This window comes from Gopherus flavomarginatus, chromosome 3 (genome assembly GCF_025201925.1).
Source record: "Gopherus flavomarginatus isolate rGopFla2 chromosome 3, rGopFla2.mat.asm, whole genome shotgun sequence".
Classification (NCBI taxonomy): Eukaryota; Metazoa; Chordata; order Testudines; family Testudinidae; genus Gopherus; species Gopherus flavomarginatus.
The window spans coordinates 80613799-80628130 of record NC_066619.1 but is presented as its reverse complement, the minus strand read 5'-3'; the positions used below and the strand labels follow the sequence as shown (position 1 = coordinate 80628130).

The 14332-nt window shown below is 40.9% G+C and overlaps 1 protein-coding gene across 2 annotated transcripts in view; it reads right to left on the bottom strand.

Moving 5' to 3' along the window:
- GRAMD2B (GRAM domain containing 2B) overlaps positions 1-14332 on the bottom strand; it is a 73887-nt gene that overhangs the window by 41043 nt on the left and 18512 nt on the right. The gene's annotated exons all lie outside the window — the stretch shown is intronic.

Genomic DNA, 14332 nt, shown 5'->3' with positions numbered 1-14332 from the left:
AATTGTATTAAGTTGATTACAATGGAAATTTATTTGAATTTTTTTTCCTTTGAAAAACTGTTATGAAGTGTAATTGCTACTAAAAACCTAGAGTACATCCTGTTCCCTTTGCACTCACCAAAGACTGCTTTTTGGATGGTTTTGGTAGATGTTGAATGAAAGTTGCTTACAAATATTCAGCGCTATTTGACCAATTCACTATAGGCATTCATTATGTGTTCTGAGAAAGGTCCAATAAATTTGATTTTTTTTAGTTCTCAACACATAATTCAGCAAAAATGAAACAATCCCTAGAACACACAGAAGCGTATTATGTAGATCCTTAATATTCTGTAGGTTTGCTCATATTTCCCTAGACTGGCTACTCTCACCTTCCAAGTCCACCCTCTCTCAGAGATCAAAAGCTATCTTAAGTAGTGTCCCACTAGCTGCTTGTTTATTAAGCGGGGTCTCATCCATTTAGACCAAAAACATGATGTTTGGATGGCCAGTTCCAAAACTCCACCACCACAAAGGCTGCCATTTGTTCATTTGCAGTGTTTGTTGAATATTTTCTAATTCTGAATAGATTAGAAAATGACTTCATTGGTTTACAATGCCATGACACACCAATATTTTGTCTAGTTTTGAATCCAATCAATTCCGTCTAGAATGCTGGACAACTGCAACATGTCTACCTGTTACCCAGATTATTTTTACACTCCTAGATATTTAAGGGACTTCCTTCACAATAGCATAATGGGACGCTTTCTACTGTTACATTTAATCTGCCAAGTGAATAATGTGTGGTACGTCATCCCTGGCCCATGTCTTTATTGGTTGGTGTATGATGTTACAGGGAAATATCTATTATTTTTATGAATATGGTGCATGTGACTGTCTACAGTGCAATTAAACACGAGTGGCTCATGTCCACTGACTTGGGCTTATGGGGCTCAGGCAATAAAACTGTGCTGTAGACATTCAGGCTTAGGCCGGAGCCTGGGCTCTGGGACCCTTTCCCCTCACAGGATCTGCTGACAGTCTACACTGCAATTTTAGAGCCCCACCAGTCAGCTGACGTGGGCCAGCTGCAGGTGTTTAATTACAGCACAGATGTACCCTGTGTATTTAGTTATGTGGAGTTACTTGATGTGGGGTTATTAAAAGGACCAAGCAGGGAAAGCAAAACAATGACATAGGTAAGAGCCCTTGTGGAAACCATGGGGAAGCTGTTTATTGGGGAATACTTCCTACCGAGCTCCAGCCAGACTAAGAATGATTTACTCTTCCCAAGCCTAGGCCTAGGATCAAACAAGGATATTAAACCATTACCACACAGAGGGCCTAGAAAAGAGGGGGTTTGGGTGATCCAAGAGGGGCTGCCCAGGGAGAGCTACCGTCATGCAAGGAGACAGAGATAGCAGGCTATTCCCAGCCAGAAATGGATGTAACTAGGCTAGATGAAATGTACCAAAAAGCTTTCAAGGAAAGCTAAATAAAGGGGAAATTTATGTATACACCTTTATTGTTTTTACCCTTCACTTTGTATGCTGTGTACCTGGATAAGTGAATAAAGACTTTCTTTTGAAGATGCTGGCTCTGTCCCTGTGAACTTGTACTGTCACAGGCTGATAGAGAAAGAAGGTTTACAGGTACCAAACCCAGTTGAGCTTGTTGTGTTAACATGGTTGGGAAATAGGGGTGTTGCTGTTCAGAGATCCAGACCAGACCAATTGAACCATATAGTTCTGGCCAGAGAGGGGTGTAGAGAGCAAGGCTAAAGAGGTATAGGTCAGAGGGACTAAAAGAGAAACTCTATTTTGCCCTGTAACCATGACAATTAGCATCTTATCTTTAGCAGATAAGGATGTGGTGAATCATAATGAAGCAGACATGCCACTAACACCATATAAAATCCAGAATGATGCTCAACATTTAAAAGGAATAGAATCTGTTTAGTCTGAACTATCCTGTTTTCTGGAGTTAAACATCTAAGCTCTGTATGTACATCTATCCTGCTTCTGTGGTATAATGCAGCTCCAAGATTTAAAAGAAACAACACATTTGTATGGCACAAGTGAAGACACAGAGGGCATTGTGATTTTGACAGTGATTCAGAGAGCGAATACTATTGAAATATGTTCACAACTCCAAGCAGAATACATCTAGACTTAAAGTGAAGAAATGAAGAGCTGCTTAATGGGGCAAACAAGAAGCTAAGTAGACCAATGATGTATTCAAGTGGATGGAGTAAATTTATCTTTGTCTAATTTAAAAACACAGTACTCTGGTCTGTACATACAAGAGCCCAAAACTGAGCATCTGATTTTGGAAGGATATCATTTCAGTTGTATGTTGGAGGGGTAAAGTTGTCAGACATCTCTTTATATATGTGAAGAGAGTGTGTTCAAAGCTTAAGGAATTCAAGAACACTAAAATTGGGGGTCAGCTTGTTATTACAACTGGATACAGAACTAAAGATAGTGGATGCTCTGTTCTTTTCTAGAAGATACTAATGGTCTGCATATCTTCAATCCCTTTGAAAGCAATGCAAGGAGGCTAATTCTCTTATTATAGAAAGAACTCACTGAGCCAAATATAAAAACAGAGTGAAGCTGCTATAGTAGATGTGACTATATTTGAATTATACTCTCTGCCCTGCCTCCAGCTATCCCTCTCTCTTTTACCAGATCTTCTCAACACCATTATTTTGCTCGGTGTCAGCCCTTCTCAGCAACACAGGCAGCAGTCTGAGAACGCACTGGGCCTATGATTGACTGTGTTTCCTGACAGGCATTGCAATGTGTGCAGTATGCATATTTTGCCTATGAAATGGCTCTTAGGATGACACAGAGGGATTTGGGGACTTTAGCACTGGTGAGTTTGCTTTTCCTCACTCTGATAGTTATTTTTTGTCACGGGTTATATTTGTGAGGGTGAGGAAGCAGAGTTATTTGAATATTTATTGATGTATTCTCACTTTGCAGCAATACCTTTAAACATAGCAATATATACCAACATTTCAAACCAAATGTGTATTCTTATATAGTATTAGAAAATTTGAATACATTTCAATTTTAAACTAATGAATTTTGTATAGCGAAAACAATAAAATTGTCTAGTTATTAAACATGGACTTATACCTTTTAAAAACAGCAAAACAAAATGGAAAGGTATCTTATTGTACTTTTTTAGCCCAGTGGATAAACATTTCACATCATAACCAGGTCAAGTCTCACACCATAGTACCTCAGCAGACAGCAGTAAGGTCATTGTGACACTGTGGACGTCATTAGCATGTACAGTCTCAGTTCTTAAATACCATCTATTATTAACAGGCAGTATTCCCCATCTAATCAAAAGACAGATGCTATCAAGTTCCATAGAAAAACAAACAAATTCCTTGTGCCATTAAGTGAGAGGCTAATATTTTATGAACAGAACAGAACAGGAATGTAAGCCATTCTGGTTGTTCTATCGTTCTCCCCCGTCCCCTGTCCACTTCAAAAAAATCACTCCAATACTTCCCCACTGCAACTTTCTGGCTAGCCTCAGCAGAAAGTCCGAGGACAGAGCACTATTCCCAAAATCAAAACGGGGCCAGATCCTGTGGGGAAGCCAGGCTCCTGGTTGGGAGCAGTGAGTGGAGCTGAGAGCCTGGACTCTCAGCTCCCCACTCTGCTCCCTTAGGTCAGTGCTGGTGAGGATATGTGCCACTGACCGAAGGCAGGTAGTGTGGACATGAACCACAGCAGTAATTACTGTGGTGTCTGTAAGTTGACTTAATATAGGTCGACTTAAGTTTTTAATGTAGATGTGCCCTAAATTTTATTCAGGATCAAGAAAGGGAGGGAAGAGGCACCGGCAGGTCACAGCTTCTAATTCTTTTCTGCCAAATTAAATAAGGAAGAAATGTAGTTGCCTGCAGAACCTGTTAACAGTCATACTTACAGTAGGGCCTGACAAATATTCATGGTTTATGAAAATCCATGGCTGCCACCTAACAGTGCAGTCATTTGTAGGCATCGTCACAGGAATAGACAAGCGAGGAAAAGAAAGCTTGGCTTCACCACTGGAAAGTCTTCACACTTTTTTTTAAGTGTTTGGAAAAGTACCTGCCTTCCAAAGTGATATTCTTCACATGAGTGAGAGCTAAGTTTTCAGATTTAGCTGTGCTTATGCAATAGATCTGTTGCATGAATATGGTAGATTCTTCAATATCCTTGTAGCAATGGTTAGTTGTACCAGGTGCTTTTAAAAATATAGATGCAAGGAATTTTTTTTAAATTTAACATATTAAAAGAATGTTAGTGAAAAAGTCTTGTGAGATTTAGGAAGTCCTACTGGTTCCCTTTTTAAAAATGGTATAGTGGAGCACTTACAGTGAGAGATTAGGCTGCTAGATGCAGTGTACTCAGGATCTCTTCTATTTTTTAGCATTTTTTAGAATTATTTTGTTTTGATATCAGGGATTATAACTGTGCTAAACTGTTTTAATCTGTGTAAAGAAATAATCAAAAATATCTAGCTCTTGATTAGGTACATAGAAAGAGAGAGAAGGAAAGGGACTGTTGAATGGAAGCTGATCAGATGGACGAGATATCCGAGAATTAGCACGGACACCTGATCAGTCAACACTGCAAGTACAGTCTTTGTGCCAGAAGCAGGCCTAAAACAAAACGGACTGGGTCAATGTCCAGGAGACTTAGTGAACGGGTATCACAGAACTGCCGGATCTTAACCTTCTTAATAACTTTTGGCTAAGAAATATAGATTAAAGACAAGGCAATAATTGGAGTTTGCTAAAAACAACTCCCTCCCCACACACAAACATGCTTCTTGACTTGACACAGGTTCAAATCATAAGTAACTCACTGCCTGTCCAACTAGCCACTTTTTCCCCCTCCACCACAGAGGAAGGGCACAAGTCTATCTCAGTTTATTACTTAAACCTCTCCTAGCACCTCAGCAAGCAACTCTACCCAAATTCAGCAGATTCCATACTTGTCTCCTGTAGTCATGTGTCTGCTTTCATGGAGACAGACAGCAGATCCGAGCAATCTTATCCACTAGGAAACATGAAGACTTCTCGCAGCAGGAAGTATTGGTCTCTAATCCTGGATGTAAGCAGTCTGGATAAATTAGGCTCTGCACAATCGCAATAACTCCTTTGACCAGGACTTTGCAGATACAAATAAACATTATTTTATTTCCTGCAGTGTCATGAAATAAGATTGCAGAGGGTTTTTTATGTTGCAGTGTAAGATTAGAACAAGATTTCGACCTCTGGCAATCTAGCCATCTTTTCTCCCATTTTCACATTGCACTGGGGATCAGTCTGCTATAGTGACATCTCTTGCTACAATTTGTATCAGCCATCTCCACCATTGCCACACATTGTCATCTTTCACAGCAGCCAACCTTCTGTAGAGTTTTCCTCTCTAAACTGGTTGTGACAGATTAGCGCATCAACAAACTCCATGTTGTTTCGTGAACATTTTGATTGTAAACTGCACTGCATCCTTCACTTTTGCACTGTAGCCTCCATCATAGGCTGGGACACCCAGGAGGTGTTACTGTCAATCAGTTACAAACACATGCTCATATACATATGGGAAAGCCATCAAGAGTCCTCAGCCTGGCCCTGGATAGTCCTCCATTCAGATATGTTTGTTCCCCATTGCCTCCAGCCTTTTGTTCTAGGGTAAACTTAACAATAATCATCCTGTCATTAGGCAACACAACACAGCATTTTATGATAAGGAGATAGTAAAGTTCTATAGGTTGGAGTAGGCTGTAAGTAGACAGACAAGCAATTGTCACCTGTGTATCTTCTTCCCTCAGGTGAGACTCTCTTGCTGTTTTGTCAATGGAAAAAGGACAATGTGTCTATAGAGGCCTCTGGCTTTTTACCTGGTGCGTGAGAAAACACTGAATATTTCTCTCCATTTGACTCAGCTATTGCTCCCTGAAGAGCTTTCTTTCTATGGAAAATAGAGAGGCAGACAGAAGCTGCTGTACTTGGCTATCTGCCTTCTACACCCTGAGCCAGAGCTGCTTCTGCAATATAGCATTTGAGGAAATAACTCTGGCAGAGAACTTCATTGTATCTTGGGAGTTGTCAAAGAATACTGGTTAAGACATTTTTCTTCATATTGATTTTATCTTTGAAGGTTGCTAGACCAAGTAACAGCTCTTCTAGCATAAGGGCTGGCAGTAACATATGCTTGCATAGTAAATGAAGTTTATACTTTTTTCCTCGAGAGCCTGTCAACTCATCTATCTGGTCATGGGGGTGCATAGTGGGAAGAGTCAGCTGGGTGACAGTATTAGATCCCACTGCAACATCTGTTTTAGGAAGCTGTACAAAGTTCACATATTTATTCTTCAGAAGAGATATAGAGCAGCTTCCAAATGAGAGCAGTTTTGTATAGCTTCTCTGATTAAGCATGGTAGGGTGTGTTTGGTTCTCTTGGTAACTGCCTGTTGACAATGAGGATCTGTTCTAGCTTCAAGAAGGAAATGTACCACTATTTCAACTACAGGATAGAAGTATTTGTGTGGCTGGGGTGGGGAAGAGAAAAGATTCTGTTATTATATTTGGGCATCAACTAGCAGATCTGACACTCTGAGGGTCCTGTGGTCACTGTTGAACATTAGAAAAGAGCACCAATTATAAAGCTGCTGTCGGGGCTGTAGGTAGCTAAGTCTAGTGGTTGGAGCCAAGCCAAGGGTCAGAGGTGGATTCGGAGACCCGGGGCAAGAAACAAGAACAAAGCAGGAACCAGGAGCAAGGCAGGCAAGTAGGATTCATGAGTCAGGCAAGAAGGCAAGATCCAATGTAACAGCCAGGTAGAGACCAGTTGTGGAGACAGCTTCCTGTGGGTTTAAACAGGAAGCCCTGACAAATCAGAATTCATAGTGTTCCTCCAGTCAAGCCCTGGGAAGTCCTCCCTGATGTCACTTCAGGTTTCATTGTCTTTCCTGCTCAGATTAGTAGCAAGCCACTGGGTGGCAGCAGAGAGGCAATAGTCAACTGGGGACCCTGGGGACACATCTTGAAGACCAGTAGGATCATGACAGTTGCCAGCAAAAATTCTTCTTTATCTCTGTGTAAGAGTAACAGTGGTATAAAAAAAGGTTTGGAATCTTGTTATTTTAAAAGTTTAGTCAATGGGGTTATCTGGTGTAGAGCAAAAGCCTACACAAACTGATGCTCCTGTATGTGACACACACAGTAAGAGAGAGAAACTGGATGATGTAATAACTTATTGGACTTGCTTCTGTTAGTGAAGGACAAGCTTGTGAGCTACACAGCTCTTTTTCAGGTATCACACAGTAAAACTTAGACAGGCAGCTTTGCACTTGTGTGTGTTGACTGTATACATGACCTGTAGAGCAATCGGGGTAATTTTACATGGCCTAATTTTCAGGAGTACTGAAGAACCACAACTGCAAATGAAGTCAGACAAGTGCAGGTGCTCAGTACTTCTGAAAATCAGGTCCAGAGCATGCATTATAGGCAAGGCTGGGAGCACCACCTATTAGTAAGGTTGCCTAACACTTCCTATTTTAAAACCATGGTATCAGTTGCTTATAGCTTTGGCAAACTGTTTCAGCTGAAATTTTCCATGCCAAGTGTCTGCCTAAGGTGGATTCATTTTTGGGAAAATTTCAGACAAAATAGTTCAGCCATTTCCAAGACTAAGCCTTGGAAAAAAAAACAACAACACACATTTAATTTTATATGGAGGAAACAGACAACCTTAATTCTAGTATTTCCCAAGTGGAGAGTTTGCAACCTTAAATAATGTTCTTTTAAATTTAGTTTTTGTATGTAGTATAAGAGGATTATGAACATGGTACTATTGATCAGAGGACACTAAACCCTTCTATTGCAAAGTTCCAAGCATGTAAGTATGTCAGACGCTCACTTAAAAGATAAAGTGAAGAGCAGACATTTAAAGCCTACTGAGCCTACTGAAGATTGGCCAGGTTAACTCCTCTTCATAACTAGAAACACTAAACTACAGACAGCTGCCAAAACCCCACAACAACCCCACATATAATCAAAAGAGTAGGGAGGGTCTTTACCAGTTTCAAAGTCTTCACCAATTGCATGACCCTAAGTCACACAGTTCAAAGGAAAAATAAAGTACTGTGTACTGTCACCTGAATGTCAACAGACCAGGGCTGCCATTTTTTTTTCCTTCTCTCAACCTGTGATTATTTATCAAACAGAAACTTAAGTTACCAATGATCTGCAGTATACATATAATTATCTGATATGCATGACGACACTATTCCTAGCAGGGGACAATTTTTATTTAATTATTTTCTGTAGCTCTTGGAAGCACTTTTTTTTTTTTTTAATATTTTCTCTCAGTATTAAGGAATACTTTTGCTTACCCTACCTGTAATGCCCTAAAAAGACCTACACTAATTTTTAAGCTAAAATCCTTCATTTCTTAAAGTCTGGTGCACCAGAATTAGCAAGATAAAATTTGTCATGTGCTGTAATCATTAGTTCATGGAATGTGTCAGTTAATACTAGACCTACTACTCCAGCGTGCTAGCTCACAAATATACACCACATACCGTGTTCAGCATAAAACCAATTATGTACTGTTTTAACTGGTGTATTGTCTGGAGTTTTCTATCACAGACAGATTTAGAGAGCATGAACCTGATTCTCTTCAGTATAAATCAGAGTGGCTCCATTGAAGTCAAAGGAAATAAGTGCATGTGAAAGGAAAATAAGGCTCCTTACATTACATACACTATGAGAACCAGATACTCTATGACCAAAAGGGATTTACATCAAGATATCAGTCACAGGAATGCCAGTTTGGAAGCAATTTAAGGACTCTTGATGTGTTTAGGAAGAGCTTCAGAGAACAACTTCTCTGAGGAGTAGAGAGAAGAAAGAAGAGTTTAACATATGAAATGATGGTGTAAGATACTTTAGCTCAACATTTCTGGTGAAAACCCCATCCCGGAACCCTGAACTGTGAGCTTAGCACAGGGAGAAGAGAGGGATGCTTTTTAAACACCACAGGAGTGTACACATTGAAATAACCAATGTGAACACATTTAATGACAGCTATTTAAGTACTGTAGGGTTCCAGACAGAGAGTTACAATTACATTTCATAGATGCAGCAACAGGCCAACCCCCAGCAAACAAAGCTTCCGCATCTCAAATTCCGCAAAACTCTCAACCCCACAGAGCCTCACACCCCTCAATCATCTCCAAGTGCTGACTTATAGACATTGGCTCTGGCAAATGCCCCAAGTTTAGCTAAGGAAGATTATTGTGGACCAACAGGCATGGGGATGGGACCAATTTCTAGCTCAAGGGCCCCAAGGAGTCCAACTAGCAGTCCCCTCTTACAAAGCAAAGTACCTCCAGCTGGAGTGCCTCTGCTGATTGTCAACTACATTGTTAGGGCACATGGCGCGACGGGGCGGTCTCTCTTACAGACAGCTCCCAAGCCACTGGGGACACAGGCCATGGTGAGCACACTGCCTCAGGAAGCTAGAAGCTGCCTGATGGAGGGTTTTGAACAACAGTTGGATTGCATACTCAGTGGGAAGCAAGCATGGATAATTGAGCACAGAGGCAGTATGCTCACAAGGCCTTTAGCTACAGGAGCAAAGTTACAATAACTAAAACCTGACTTTCAAGCATACAAAATTACTCCTTTTTTAAATAATTCAGATCTTCTTTCACCATGTGGAAATTTGTAAGATTAATTATTTAGCAAAGCACCAGAATGGTCCAGTGGTTTGGGCACTAGTCTGGGACTTGAGAGATCTGGTTTCAGCTCTCTGTCCCGCCACAGACTTCCTGCGTGATCACTTAGCGTCCTTGTGCTTTGGTTGCTTCTCTGTAAAATGGGGATAAATAGCACTTCTTTACCTCATAGGTTTGTTGCAAGGAGAAATACATTAAAGATTGTGGGGTGCTCAGATACTATGGTAATGAGGACCATATAGATTCACAGAGTGTTATCCCACCTGTCAATCAGGAAACCAGTTTCTCTTAAAATTGAAGCTTTGCCAGAAAAGCTTATGGGAGAGTGGTGTGTGTGTGTGTGTGTAAGAAAACAGGTCTGATAGTGTTTTTAAAACACTATTATGTCATAAGGATTGCATTACTTGTTTCTACAAAAAACACATTACAAATTTCAAGTGACATGAAACCCTTTGATGGCAGGGTTTGTTTACATTCTTTGCGTTCACAAAGTCACACACTTCTTCAATTAATGCAACACTGATTTTTTTTTTTTTAAATTTGTCTAGTGCTCTGACAGTTTTCAGAAATTAGATAAGCAATGCACCTAACTCCTGCTTTAAAAAAAAATAAAAAGATTGCTGTAGTAAAAATCAAACAAAACACCCTTAAAAGGTGCATCATTTAAACTACAGATGTGCACTCGATTTTATGTGCTACTGTAACTGGAAGAGGATCTCATAGGGATCTTCCATTTAGACTCACACAGCCTAGGGTAGTATTATGCAGTCCAAGTGTATATATTTAGTCTAAAATTCACATTTATTCAAAAAAATATAACTATATGATTAACAATCATAGGTCCTGATTCTACAAGCAGATCCTCATGATCTGACCTTTGCACCATAAAAAGCACCATTGAAATTATTAGGGATCCACCAAAATGGATCTGTATGCAGGGTCAGGGCCATCAATTGTAAGAAGTTAGTGAGCTCCAGTGATTCAGGGAACTGCCTCTTCATCTGTATGGGACATAGTTGCTCCCTTCCCCACATGGGAAGGGGGAAAAATGCAGAACATGCCTCTTTCATTCCTGAAGCATTGCCTCAGGAACAAGTTATTTTTGCCAGTGCATTTCACTGTGGTGGGTATTTTGGGAGTGCACCTGTTTGGACCACAGATATAAGTGTTGGAAGCGTATACACCTTTCCAGAAAATGAGATTGCTGCCTTTTATGTTCTCCATCCTCCTCAATGTGTTTACAGGACTGAGATTCAAGTTGGCTGGAAAATAGAATGATCCTCTTGTGAGAAATTTCAGTGGGTTGGACAAATAATTTAGTCCCAACTCCAGATGAAAAGTCAAAGATTTAAAATTTTTCACAGTCGGGCACATTCTGAAAAATTCAATTTTGGGAGAACTGAAACTGAATCTCTCAGCTTTCTCTTAGGTCTATGGACAGCTGCCTTTCCATGGTGCCCAACTCCCGAGGAAGTTGGAGTCATGGGGTGTCAAGCAAGCCTGGGAGGCACTTCCTAGGAAGTAGAGGCAGCCCAGGCAGGATGACCCACTTTCTTGGCTACGTAGTTTCCATCAAAAAAGTGTTGGCACAGTCTTTAGATTCTATCAAAACAGCATTTTCTGACAGGTAAGGGTTGTGTTGGAAAATTTTTTACCAGCTCTAATCATGACCTGTGATGTGTAACTGGGAACTGTAATTTCCAACAAGGATGAGGCCTTAAGGTGCAAAATTCAAACTCTCCCAAATTTAGTTTTTTTTGGAGCCAGATATTTGGTTTGGGTAGAACTCTAATCTCTGGTAGTCTGGGTGGCATGTGAGTAACACTGGTCATATCTTTCTTCAATATTTTATTGCAAAATTGTGCATCAAGCATTTTCAACTTTCCAAGAGTATTTTACATTTAAAGGATTGTTTTTACCTTCACAAGCTACATATATACAGCACACAGGAAATGCAGCCATCTGTCAGGCAGTAAGCAGAAGCTAAACAGTATACAGCACACTGCACAATTTTTTGGTAGGGAAGAACAACAGAGGAAATTTTGATCAAGAAAACCAGAGCAAACCACTTCCTCTATAAGAACTATCATGAGGTCTATCATGCTCAGGCAAAACAGATGGGAGTTCAGTTTTAACTGACAGTACTCCATGTGGTTTGCATCATCAGTTATAGATGGAATTATGTACATGTCATAAATTACTTATTTATAAAAAGCCATACAAGGCTCTTATCTTGAACTAAACAGAGTGGGGATAAGACGAAATAGGGAGGGGATAAAGAGCATACGGAATGTTGAAATAGTGAAAGATCAGCGTGTTATGTATATATTATTAGTTCTTTCATTTTAAAAAGATGCAATCACAAACATGTTGAGGAGGTAGTGGGATGTTCAAACAGCACCCAAAATGATGGTTGAGATGGGTTCTTCTTCTTTATGAAGGAGTGCTGTTGTAAGTGTTAAGGAGAAATTTTAAGGAGGAAATCTCTAATGCAAAGTTAATAAAAAAATTGAACTTGCACATGAATTCAAGTTCTAGTCCTTCTGGCAGTCACACACACGCACTTTGTCTTCCTTTGCTCTATTTTTTTTTTTTAAAAGCTTTCAGATAACATTGTCAAAAGTGCTCAAGGAATTTAGGAATCTGATTCCCAAGTAACTTTGGATTCTAGTGCCACTGACTTTCAATGAGACTTAAGAATCTAAGTTACTTTTGAAAATGAGACTTGCTTCCTATGTTACTTAGGGCTTGTCTACATCACAAAGTTGCAGCGCTGGTGAGAGGGTTACAGCGCTGCAACTTAGGAGGTGTACACATCTGCAGGGCATCACCAGCGCTGCAACTCCCTGTTTGCAGAGCTGGCCGTACTCCCGTTTTGTCTCGGGTGTAGAGGATCCAGCGCTGGTGATCAAGTGTAGACACTTACCAGCGCTTTTCTTGACCTCCGTGGAATAAGCAGGTATCCCAGCATACCTGAGGAAGCCTCTGGTAATCAAGCTGGTCTCCTTCCCCGGTTTGCTCTCGCGTTCCCCGAACCCCGAGCAAGCAGGTCTCCTTCCCTGCGGTTTGCAGGGGGGTTCGGGGAACGCGAGAGCAAACCGCGGCGAAGCTGGTCTCCTTCCCCGGTTTGCTCTCGCGTTCCCCGAGCAAGCAGGTCTCCTTCCCTGCGGTTTGCAGGGTGGTTCGGGGAACTCGAGAGCAAACCGCGGCGAAGCTGGTTTACTTCCCCGATTTGCTCTCGAGTTCCCCGAACCCCCCTTGAAGTCGCCCAACAGCGCTGCAGTGTGGCCACATCTAACACCACTTGCAGCGCTGGTTGCTGTAAGTGTGGCCACTCTGCAGCGCTGGCCCTATACAGCTGTACTAATACAGCTGTAACAACCAGCGCTGCAAAACTGTAGATGTAGACATACCCTTAAGCACTTCTGAAAATTTTACCAACTTCTTTCTCCACCTTCTGTTCCCACCTATACCATGGATGTTTTAAACACAAGCATTTTTTCCATAGTGAAGAAATAATTACGTAAAGAAGCATCAGGAAGGCATGATTTAAAAGAAACACCAACCCTTTCAGGAGAGACACATTTCTAGTCCATCTCACATATTAATGTTGTATTTGGGATGGCCATTTTATCTTTAAAACTCCCCCCCCCCCCTTTCTAAAGCAAGCTCAATATAAAAAGGTCACTCATCACACAGAGTACAAGAACCTTCAAAGATTAAAAAGGGAAAGAAATTTAAGTTTCAGTGAGTTCCTGGGTATCACTGCACTAAAGTATAGAAAGCTGATCGCAGAGCTAGAGATACTGATCTTTCGAGCTCTGCGCGGTTTGTATCTGCATCCGATCTGCAAACATGGTCCGCGGATCCAACGCAGATTTGCAGGGCTCTATTGATCTTTACACAATACGATTTTCCTATCGGTTTTCCATTAGTCAATAGCTATTATTCCCCCCACCCCCAACTTTGGAATAAAAAACTCCTTCCCTCCCCTTAAATACAGAGTACCACTAACTTAGGGGAACCAGGGAAAAGGGAAGCAGCATTTTGGTTACACCAAATGAAACTCTGACCTTTCACTTCAGCTCCACTTAGAGATAAGGAGAATAATTCTAGTATCATTTACACCTGTGTAACTGTCGAAAAGTCAATGGAATTATACCAGTATAAAACTGTTCTCAGGGGAGTCAGAATCAGGACTAGGGTATGCTTCCTGCAAACCAGCATGACACCCCAGAAAGTGTCCTGTGCTTTCAAGGAAACCCACAATGAGATGTTTAGAGGGTTTTTTAGGCTGGATCTAATTATAGTTCCATTACTCTGAATAAAGGTGAACTTAACCCTCCCCCCAAATTTCTTGTTCCGAAGCTGGGGGGGGGGTTCAAACCACTTTTAGAAGACAAACTAAAGTCATCTGAGATAGTACATCATTGTTACTTTAGTCACTAGACTTTGCACAATACCAGTTTTTTTGAAGTGCTGGATACAAACGTGAAGATGAGTTCTGGCAGACAGAACTCTGAAGACAACATATTTACATGTTCCTCAGATAACATTCATCTTCTCGCTTTAGAGGAAGCCAGACTCAAGTTCT